This window comes from Pongo abelii, chromosome 16 (assembly GCF_028885655.2).
Source record: "Pongo abelii isolate AG06213 chromosome 16, NHGRI_mPonAbe1-v2.0_pri, whole genome shotgun sequence".
NCBI lineage: Eukaryota > Metazoa > Chordata > Mammalia > Primates > Hominidae > Pongo > Pongo abelii.
In genome coordinates, this window is record NC_072001.2 from 67,591,563 (window position 1) to 67,602,645 (window position 11,083).

Sequence of the window (11,083 nt, forward strand, 5' to 3'; positions counted from 1 at the left end):
AAATAATGTCCCCTCTGAACCATCTAATCACCTCCTTAGAACTAAGCAGGTAAGGCCGGGCGCGGTGGCTCACATCTGTAATCCCAGCACTGTGGGAGGCCGAGGCAGGCGAATAACCTGAGGTCAGGAGTTTGATACCAGCCTAGCTAACATAGTGAAACCCCATTTCTACTAAAAATACAAAAAATTAGCTGGTCGTGGTGGCACACGCCTGTAATCCCAGCTACTCCGGAGGCCGAGGCAGGAGAATTGCTTGAACCCGGGAGGCGGGGGTTGCAGTGAGCTGAGATCGCGCCATTGCACTCCAGCTTGGGCAACAAGGGTGAAACTCCGTCTCAAAAAAAAAAAAAAAAAAGAATTAAGCAGGTAAATGTCCTCATGTCACAGAAGAAAAGATCGACTTGTTCAGAAACCAAGTTAGGTAGGGCTGTCTGTAGTTGGTAGTAAATTATCAACCTGAAGAGGCATTCAGGCCAGAGAAAAGTCAGGGAAGATAGTTGGAAAATAAAACCCCAATGACATTTTCATATTTGACTAAAATTTTCAGATCTCTCATTGTTCTTATTCCTTAGTAGTATTTCACCCTCCTTCCTGTTTTACATCTAATAACCTGAAGCAGAAAAGGGCCAGGCCAATCCTACTTTAATCTCTTCCATTCCCCTGCCCCCATGGAGTATATTTTTTAATTTTTAAAATTTATTTGTATTTGTTTTTTGTTTATTCAGTCTTGCTGAGTTAAGCAGAAACCTCATAGAGGTGGGGTTTTTTTTGTTTATTTTTGCTTTGTTTTGAGACAGAGTCTTGCTCTGTTGCCCAGGCTGGAGTGCAGTGGCACGATCTCGTCTCACTGCAAGCTCTCCGCCTCCTGAGTTCAAGAGATTCTCCTGCCACAGCCTCCCAAGTAGTTGGGATGACAGGCATGTGCCACCACCCACACCCAGCTAATTTTTGTATTTTTGGTAGAGATGGGGTTTCACCATGTCGCCCAGGCTGGTCTCAAACTCTTGAGCTCAAGTGATCCTCCTGCCTCAATCCTCCAAAGTGTTGGATTACAGGTGTGAGCCACCATGCCCACCCAAATAATACTTTTAAAGAAAACTTGATTTTACTGTGGTGCCACTATATACTGGGCACTCATTAAGAATATATATATTTTTTTAATCTTGTATTGATCTTATCTTAGGGATGGTTCCTTATAATTGCATTTATCCTGCTTATGTGTTTCTGTATCTTTCAGAACCATTTCCAGAATTAATCAGGCTACCGAACAATAAGTCCAGTCTTAGCTTATCAACTCTCAGGATGATTCTGATTTTAAAAATTTTCACCAGGTTCCAGCAGTCCCTTACACTATATCAATTTCTTCTCTCCTTAACCCCTATTCTGGAAAACTTTTACTTGATAATGTTTGTCTGGCTCTTCCTTATTTAATTGGGAGTTTTAAGCTTCTTGCTTTAATAATATAGCATTAGCTGATTTTAAAATTACCTCTGGGCTGGGTACGCTGGCTCACGCCTGTAAACCCAGCACTTTGGGAGGCTTAAGCAGGTGGATCACCTGAGGTCAGGAGTTCAAGACCAGCCTGGTCAACATGGTGAAATTCCATCTCTACTAAAAAATACAAAAATTAGCTGGGTGTGGTGGTGCATGCCTGTAGTCCCAGCTTCTCAGGAGGCTGAGGCAGGAGAATCACTTGAACCCGGGAAGTGGAGGCTGCAGTGAGCCGAGATCATGCCACTGCATTCCAGCCTAGGTGACAGAGGGGGATTCTGTCTCAAACAAAACAAAACAAAATTCCCTGTGATTCAACAGATCCTATATGGGATGCTTTATAACAAAATTAATGTTTTTCTGGACTTACAGGTTGGAGGGCTATCCTAGTCAAGCAGTTCAAATTTATGGATACTCATTTAGTTCATCCAACAAATAATTATTAAATAACTACCATGTGCTATGCAGTGTGCTGGCACTTAGGATAAAGAGTTGAAGCCAGGCATGGTAGCTCACACCTGTAGTCCCAGCTACTTGGAAGGCTGAGGTGGGAAGTTCCTGTGAGCCCAAGAGTTCAAGTCCAGCTGGGACAACATAGCAAGATCTCATCTATAAAAAAAATAAAAGTTAAATGGATGTGGTCTCTGCTCTGTGGAGTGTGTGTATATATATGATATATAAATAAAAATTATATATATATTATATATATATATATATTTTTTAAGATGCTCTGTCACCCAGGCTGGAGTACAGTGGCACAATCTTGGCCCACTATAACCTCTGCCTCCTGAGCTCAAGTGATCCTCCCAACTCAGCCTCCCAAGTATCTAGGACTACAGGTGCGTGCCACCACACCTGGCCAATTTTGGATTTTTTGTAGAGACACGGTTTCACCATGTTGCCCAGGCTCACCATGTTGAACCCCTGGGCTCAAGTGATCCACCCGCCATGGCCTCCCAAAGTGCTGGGATTACAAGCGTGAGCCATCGTGCTGGGTTCCTGGAGTTTATATTCTAATGGGGGAGACAGATAAATTGGTTATTATAACAAACTTTGATGAGTAATGATAACATAGGGTATTGTGGGTGCACATAGCAGTGGTGGACAGAGTATAGTGTAGGATCAAGGAAGATCTCTGCTCAAAAGAGGTGACAGAGATCTCTAACCTCTCTGATAGTTAAGCAGAGACCCAAAGGGATAAGCAGGAATTAGACAGGTGATGGAGAGAGGGCAAAAGGCTTGTGCCAGGTGAGAGAATAGTATAATCAAAGGCTAAGTGGTAAGACTAATCTTGAGGCATGAGAAGAACTGGAAGAAGTTCACTATGACTGGAGGAGGAGGAATAGAATGGTAAGATGAGGCTGGAGTGCTATGGGATCAGATAGTAGAAGGCCTTAAAAGCCTTGTTAAAGGATTTGGATTTCATCCTAACATCTGCAGAAAACTGTTGTTAGACTTTTAGTGGATTACAGTGATTGATTTTTGAGTTTTTGAAGAATTACTTTTGATGTCATCTGCAGAGTGGATTGGAGAGCAAGATTGGAGGCATTTAGGAAGCTGTTAGCATAGTTAGCATAGACCCATTAAGATTGGCAGACAGCTGGACCAGAATAGTATTAATAGCAAAGGAGCAAAGTGGGTAGATTTGAGAGAATAGAAGTTCAATTGATAGCATCTTGGTAATTGATACCATGTTGAGAAGAGATTGAAGGAGAAGAAGTCAACAGTCATTGTCCAGATTTTGGGCATGAACCAAGTTGTTCATGGAACCACTCACTCACAGGAAGGAACACTGAAAAGGGGCAAGTTTGCAGGGAATGATAATGAGTTTAACTTTGGACATGTTTTGAGGTGCTTGCACTGCCTGTGCTGGGGATAATGTAAGCAAAATAGATTTTATCCTGCTCTTTCTAGGGCATACGGTTTAGTAGGGAGATAGAATGGAATCAAACAATCATATGCACATCTATCATTTTACACTATTAAAATTATAAAAGTGAAAGTTATAGGATGCTGAGAGCCTATAATTAGGAACTGAACCATTCTTGGCGGGGGGGCGGGTCAGGGAAAATATCCATGAAGAAGTTTGAGTAAATATCTGAAGGATGAATGGTAGTTAATTTGGAAGAGGGAGTTGAATGAATGAACAACCAAGTAGAAATGTCTCTTGAGGACGGGATGTGTGAGAGAGAGAACTGGAAATCTAAAGATTTAAGAGTTATTAATGTGAACACATAAATGGTAATTGATGCCATAGAAGTGAGTGCACTTACCCAGGAAGAATGTGTCTGTATTGAATGAAGGGGGCTCAGTATGGGTCACTGAGGAACACCAAGAAGGTAGCTACCTTAGATGGCATATTGGGTACTGCTTCCTTGTGTCCTAGAGAGAATACAAAACCCACAGCTGGGAACATATGTCTATACAAACATTTTAAAATCCACTGAAAGAGGTTATAGAACTTGCTTGGTTCTGTAGTTAGAATTGGTTTTATTGGATTGAGGCACACTTTAAGGAACTTAAAGTTCCTTTCTCATGCCACTTATGAACAATTGAAGAGTGATCTTTGCTTTTCATTTTAACCACTTGCCATATTTTCCCTGCCTGGCATCATCACTCTCAACTTTTTTAGTTTTCCTTTTTTGACCTAATTTTCAGTTATTTAAACTCTCAACTTCTAATAGTATTAAAGTGAAAGCATAGATATTGTAATCAGACCTATGTTTGAATCCCAGCACTGACTGCCATTTAATATATATAGGATCTTCTGCAAATTACCTCTCCGTATCTCATTTTCCTTAGATTTTATATGGTTTTAATTTAAAAGATCTAAAAGTACACTGTAAATGCACAGTATTTGGAGGTTATAGTATAATAGTTATAGGTCAGCAACAAATGTTTGTTCTATTTTCCTTTCCCCTTGCAGCCTATCTTGTCTTTCCAGGCAGGTGGGTAGTTTCATCTGTGATCATTTATGCTCTGTACCACCTCCTCATGGCAGTATGTTACAGCAGCTTTTCTACCAGAGCATAAGGAGTCTTGCATTTTTGTGGTAAAAGTCCTTTCTGGAGAAGCAGTACAGGAAGGTTTCTGGGTTGCTATAACCAGGATTTTTCAACAACAACACTGTTGCTGTTTGGGGCTAAGGTAATTCTTTGTTGTTGGGGTGGTCCAGTTTATTGTAGGATGTTTCACACCATCCATACCTTTACTGTATTCGCTCCAAGGTAAGACAACCAAAAATGTCCCCAGACACTGCCAAATATCCCCTGGAGGGCAAAGTTTTTATTTGAGCACTATTTGTTAAAATATTGTTATGGATGCTGTTTACATGACTGTGTGTTCAGTTTATGAAAATGCAGAGTTGTGCATGTATGATATATGTAGTTTTCTGTTGTGAATGTTGTTTCCGTAGAAAGTAGAAAACCAAAGGCAGTTAGAGAGCCAGGCTCCCTAACCTGTGTCTCAGTTTTTATTATCCCCAAATCTCTACTTTTCTTTTTATTTTTTTATTCTCGTTTTCTTAAATTTTGGCTAATTTTTTTTTTTCCCACACGTTCTGGTATTCTCCCCAAATCTCTAAAAGGTGAGGTGAAATTAAGGGAGAAAAGCGTTCACAATAGAATGGGAAGACAGCAAAAAGTAGCTGAGAAACTGACTTCCAAATGTCTCTTCAATTCCTAGCTGTTAGGATATGGAGTTCAGCCTAGGGAAATTTCTATTACAAGATTTCAGAAATAAGCTCTGGGTACGGGACAGAATTATCAGCCAAAGAGATTATTTTATTATCTTTCTTCCCACCTTCTCTGCTACACTGTGACAGCAAAGGAGAGGCTCACCTGATTTTCGTCACTTCAGCTGTTACCTTTACCTGATGGCCACTGAAGTTATTTCTGAAAGTGTTCACTTTTACTTTTAATATAAAATCTTCCCATTCTTCTTTACTTTGTACAGGTGGGTAGAAAGTCCTTCCATATTAGATAATGTTGACTACTCCCTGAGAATGTAGTCCCCAGAGAAGTCCTTGGATAGCACTCAAGCTGGAAGCAATAGGTTAAGTAACCCACGTCCGTGTCTTAAGAGGAGTCCAAGAAAAGATCCCATTTTGAAGTTTGAAAGATCCTGTAAAGGGAGGGCAGACCTTGGGCCAAGCAGCCTTTGAGGTGGTAACCAGCTCATAAACAAGAGCTGGCATGTGCCAACAAAGTCTCTCATCCTGGCTCCAGAGTTGGCTGAGGAGAGAAATTTGTGGAAGCCTCTGTAAGTGGAGGATTGTTCTTGGCTTTGGCTTTTGTGTGGCTGGAAATGGAGTAGGGAGGGAGCTTGGACCTGGTCTCTGGGGTGTAGGCATTTCCCTGAGAGGAGGATTTTTTTTCCTTCCCTTGTTTTATTTTTTCCTCCCTGTCCTTCCCTTAGTGTTAACATTTCAAGGTACAGGAAATGATTGGATACTGAGTGTTTTATAACTCTCTTAGGACAGCCTATTAATATTCTGCTGCCAAGACGACAGTCAGGAGGAATTTAGGTAGAATCAAGGCTCATAACCTTTATGAAAATACCCTAAGCAGGGAACCCTGAATTTATTTTGAAGTGTTTGAGTTTTACTAAAAGCCTATCATTGCCAGTGTGGTTTTTTTAAAATGGACAGCCATAGTGGCTAAGGAGACCAGTAAGACCTGGAGTTGGCAGCAGAGTGAGCTATCTGAGGAAAAAGGGAAGAGGAATATTGGTGTGGGAAAGAGGTGCAACTGTGCCACTGTATCCCTGTCCCTTCATTATTCTTTACTGGCCCTAGCAGCTGTAAAAATTTGCTTAATAGAGTTGTGGGCTGGAGATTGTTTCTTAATCCCTGTATGGGAGTACCAAGCTCCAGCTGTGTTATCTAGGCTCAGGGGCCCTGGCACTTGGCTAACTAATGCTGAGGCATCTGGTGACTCGAGACAAAAGCCTATTATGTCAGAGAGAAGATTGGGCAAAGCACAAGCATTGTTATCTCTAATGCCCCCAGGGCAAACTCTCTACTTGGCAAGTGAGAATGCCTTGACCTTGTGAGTTTACAGCAACCTGTCCACTTGGTTTTATGTTTCTTTGAGATTATATTCTACTAACGAGGTTTCAGCATTCTGGCATTGAAATCTATAAGTGCTTTATTGTAAAGAATTTGGAAAATTCAGAAAAGTAAAAGGAAGAACATAAAAACTGTACTTCATTCTACCAGATTCTTAAGAGAAGAATTTCTTTAATGTTGTGGAACTGGCTGAGATTATTGGTTCAGGACTGGCTTGGGCATGATCTATACCTCATGAATCTCAACCCTGTCCCTTTAAGCATCTTTAATTTTCCGATTAGAGATCTGAACTGGTTTGGCCCTGCTTGGCTAGATTTTATTACAATTGATGTGATCTCACCCTGGAGTATGAAACTCATCTTCTGTGTTTAGCTTTTTATAACTTATCTCAAACTAATTTTTTATCTTCGTTTGTGATTGTCTTCAGAAGTCTGGGTGTTTGTTTTTTTAAACTGATGGTGGTGAGTATGTAGGGGGAGAGTAGTTTTGCAATTTTTAAAGACTTAATGTTGACCTGCTTTCTTCTCTTTGGAAAGAGGTGTCTGTGATGTCAGTTAACATAATTTGCTTTCGTTGATGAGCTTGCTCAGGACATAAACTTACGAGATTTCTAGTTGTATAAAAAGAAAAGGGCTGTCTTTCATGTTTTCTTTTCCTTGCTGGAGTAGCATTTTAGTTAAGGAAGTTGCACAAAAACAAACCCATCTTTTTTCTGTGTAATTTTCTATATGGATTTCTATGTTGACCAGTCTAGACCTTTTGTCTGTTTGATGTTTACATAGATGTTTAGATTTAACTTTTAATACATTGTGGTTAAAAGAAAAAAAAAGGAAATTTTGGTGCAATAGAGAAAAGTATTTTGGATTTATTTATTGTTCCTTTTAAATGTTAAAATGAGGCAGGAATACAGTACTTGCAGCCTATTGTCTAAGAGTACTCTTTGACATTTACAATATCAGGTATAAGCATTTCCAGAAGAGATCTTCCTTAACATACCATACCCTTAATGATCTTTTGACAGGACAGAAATGGGGAGAGATGTTAGCGGGGTATATTTTAATTTATATTCTCCAAAAGTATACATCCTATACTATGATGAATTATTACAGATTTTATTTTCATGTAATATGGACTCCCTTGCATAACTGGAGAGAAACAGCTTCCAATTAAAGTAATTATGCTAGCAGCTCTGAGACTACTCTTTGGAACTGTTGTCAGCACTTTGGTTTGAAGAAATCAGATCAGGATTGACTGCCTAATAGTAGGCTTTTACTAAGAGCCTGACATAAGAATTTCAGGAAATCTAGGAAAATCTTTGAAAATCTTCTATATTATAGGCCGGGCACAGTGGCTCAAATGTGTAATCCCAGCACTTTGGGAGGCTGAGGCAGGAGGATCAGGAGTTCGACACCAGCCTGGCCAACGTGGTGAAACCCTGTCTCTAAAAATACAAAAATTAGCCAGGTGTGGTGATGCACACTTGTAATCCCAGCTACTTGGGAAGCTGAGGTGGGAGGATTGCTTGAACCTGGGAGGCAGAGATTGAAGTGAGCAGAGATCACGCCACTGCACTCCAGCCTGGGCAACAGAGTGAGACTCCGTCTCAAAAAAAAAAAAAGGAAAGAAAAGAAAATCTTCTATGTTATAAACTTAAATTTCATGTGAATGGAAGATTGGGAAATGATGGCTGATGGCCTAAGCTCTGGGTAGAATTTCAGCTTTTTGCATGTTTATCAAATGGCTTTAATGTTCCTGCCTTTTCCTGGTTATTATTAAAAAAAAAAAAAAAGTAGTGTTTCCAGAAACCATTTAACAACCGATAACTGGAAAATTTTTTGGAAGAGGTTAGCTAGACAGGTTATATGGGTTTTTTTTTTCCTCATACAGTTTTTTTAAAAATTGAGAAATAATTCATGTTTTTTTTTTCAGTATACAATTCAGTGGTTTATACTCTATTCACAAACTGTGTACCCATCACATCACTAATTCCAGAATATTTTCATCTCCTCAAAAAGAAACCCTGTACCCATCAGCAGTCACCCTAATTCTTCATTTTGCTTAGCCCCCGGCAGTCTACTTCTGTCTCTCTAGAAATTTCATGTAAATGGAATCATACAATCTGTGGCCTTTGGCCGGGCGCAGTGGCTCACGCCTGTAATCCCAGCACTTTGGGAGGCCGAGGCAGGCAGATCACGAGGTCAGGAGTTCGAGACCAGCCTGACCAACAAGGTGAAACCCCGTCTCTACTAAAAATACAAAAATTAGCCGGGCATGGTGGCACATGCCTGTAGTCTCAGCTACTTGGGAGGCTGAGGCAGGAGAATTGCTTGAACCTGGGAGGTGGAGGTTGCAATGAGACAAGATTGCATCATTTCACTCCAGCCTGGGCGACACAGCAAGACTCCATCTCAAAAAAAAAAAAAAAAAAAAAGGGGGGGGTGCCTTTTGTGTCTGACTCCTTTCACTTAGCATAATCTATTGTAGCATGTATCAGTACTCCATTCCTTTTTATGGTTGAATAATATTCCATTATATAGATATACCACATTTGTTTATCCATTTCATCAGGTGATGGATATTTGGGGTTTTTCCTTATTTTGACTGTTACAGATAATGCTACTATGAACATTCATATACAAGTTTTTGTGTGGACATATGTCTTCAGTTTTTTTCATTATATACCTAGGGATAGAATTGCTGGGTTATGTGGTAACTCTTTGTTTAACTTTGTTTGGAGCTGGCAAACTGTTTGCCAGAATGTAAATGGCTGTGCCATTTTACATTCCCGCTAGCAGTGTACAAGGATTCCGATTTCCCCATACTTTCAACAATACTCGTTATTGTTCATTTGTTTAATAATGGCCATCCTGGTGGGTGTAAAGTGGTATCTCGTGGTTTTGACTTGGATTTCTTTAATGACTAATGATTCAGAGCATCTTTTCATGTGCTTATGTGCTTGTATATCTTCTTTGAAGATATCTGATTCTTTGTCAATATTTTAATTAGGTTGTCTTTGTAAGAATATATTCTGGATACTAGTGTTTTCTAAGATTTTTATGGTTATAGCTCTTACATTTAGGTCTCTGATCCATTTTGAGTTAATTTTTCTATATGGTGTGAAGTAGGGATCCAGCTTTATTCTTTTACATGTAGATATGCAGTTTTCCTAGCACCAATTGTTGAAAAGACTATTCTTACCCCACATTGGATTTTCTTGACACCCTTGTTGAAAATTAATTGACCATAAATGTGTGGGTTTGTATCTAGACTCTCAGTTTTGTTCCATTGATCAACATATCTATCTTTATGGCAGTATTACAATCTTGATTACTCATCTTTGTATTAAGTGTTGAGAATTGTGAGTCTTTCAACTTTATTCTTCTTTTTGAGATCATTTTGGCTATTCTGAGTCCTTTGCATTTCCATACAAATTTTAGGATCAGCTTGTCAGTTTCTGCAAGAAGCAGGCTAAGATTTTGATGGATATTGTATTGAATCTGTCAGTCAGTTTGGAGAGTTCTGCAATCTTAACAATAAAAAATCTTCCAATCCATGAACATGAGATGTCTTTCCATTTATTTAGAACTTCTTTAATTTCCATCAATGATGTTTTGTGGTTTCAGTGTACAAATCTTGCCTTTTTTCTTTTTTTTTTTTTTTGAGGCAGAGTCTCACTCTGTCCCCCAGGCAGGGGTACAGTGGCACAATCTTGGCTTGGATCACTGCAGCCTCCACCCACCAGTTTCAAGCGATTCTCCTGTTTCAGCCTCCCGAATAACTAGGACTACAGGTGCACGCCACTACACGCAGCTAATTTTTTCTATTTTTAGTAGAGATCGGGTTTCACCATGTTGGCCAGGCTGGTTTCCAAACTCCTGGCCTCAAGTCATCTGCCTGCCTAGGCCTCCGAAAGTGCAGGGATTACAAGCATGAGCTACCACGCTCAACCCTGTTTTTTCTTTTTTTTTTTTAAGCCAGTCAAATTTAGGGGTTGTATACCAAAATCTTGCACTTCTTTTGTTAAATTTATTCCTGAGGATTTTATTCTTTTAGATGTTATTGTAAATGGAATTGTTTTCTCGATTTCATATTTGGATTATTCGTTGCTAGAGTACAGAAATACTATTGTTTTGTATATGCTGATCTTGTATCTCACAACCTTGTGGAATTCGTTTGTTGGCTCTGATATGATTTTTGTGCATTCCTTAGGATTTTCTATATATGAGATCATGTTATCTGCCAAATTGAGATCATTTTACTTCTTACAATCTCGATGTCTTTTTTCTTTATTTCTTGCCTAATTTTTCTAGCTATAACCTCCAGTACAATGTTGAATAGAAGTGGCAAGAACAGATATCCTTAACTTCTTCACTGATTTTAGGGAGTAACTTTCAGTCTTAATTATTAAATATGATGTTAATTAACTGTGGACTTTTTTTATAGATGACTTTTATCAATATGGGATTTTTTTTTTCTTAGAGATGGGGTCTTGCCCTGTCACCCAGGCTGGAGTGCAGTGGCACA

At 39.4% G+C, this 11,083-nt stretch overlaps 1 protein-coding gene and 1 long non-coding RNA gene across 7 annotated transcripts in view; one reads left to right on the plus strand and one right to left on the minus strand.

Moving 5' to 3' along the window:
- The window catches only part of LOC129050485 (uncharacterized), a 215,986-nt gene that overhangs the window by 92,942 nt on the left and 111,961 nt on the right, over positions 1-11,083 (minus strand). The window lies entirely within an intron of this gene.
- The window catches only part of ZNF609 (zinc finger protein 609), a 231,322-nt gene that overhangs the window by 56,038 nt on the left and 164,201 nt on the right, over positions 1-11,083 (plus strand). The gene's annotated exons all lie outside the window — the stretch shown is intronic.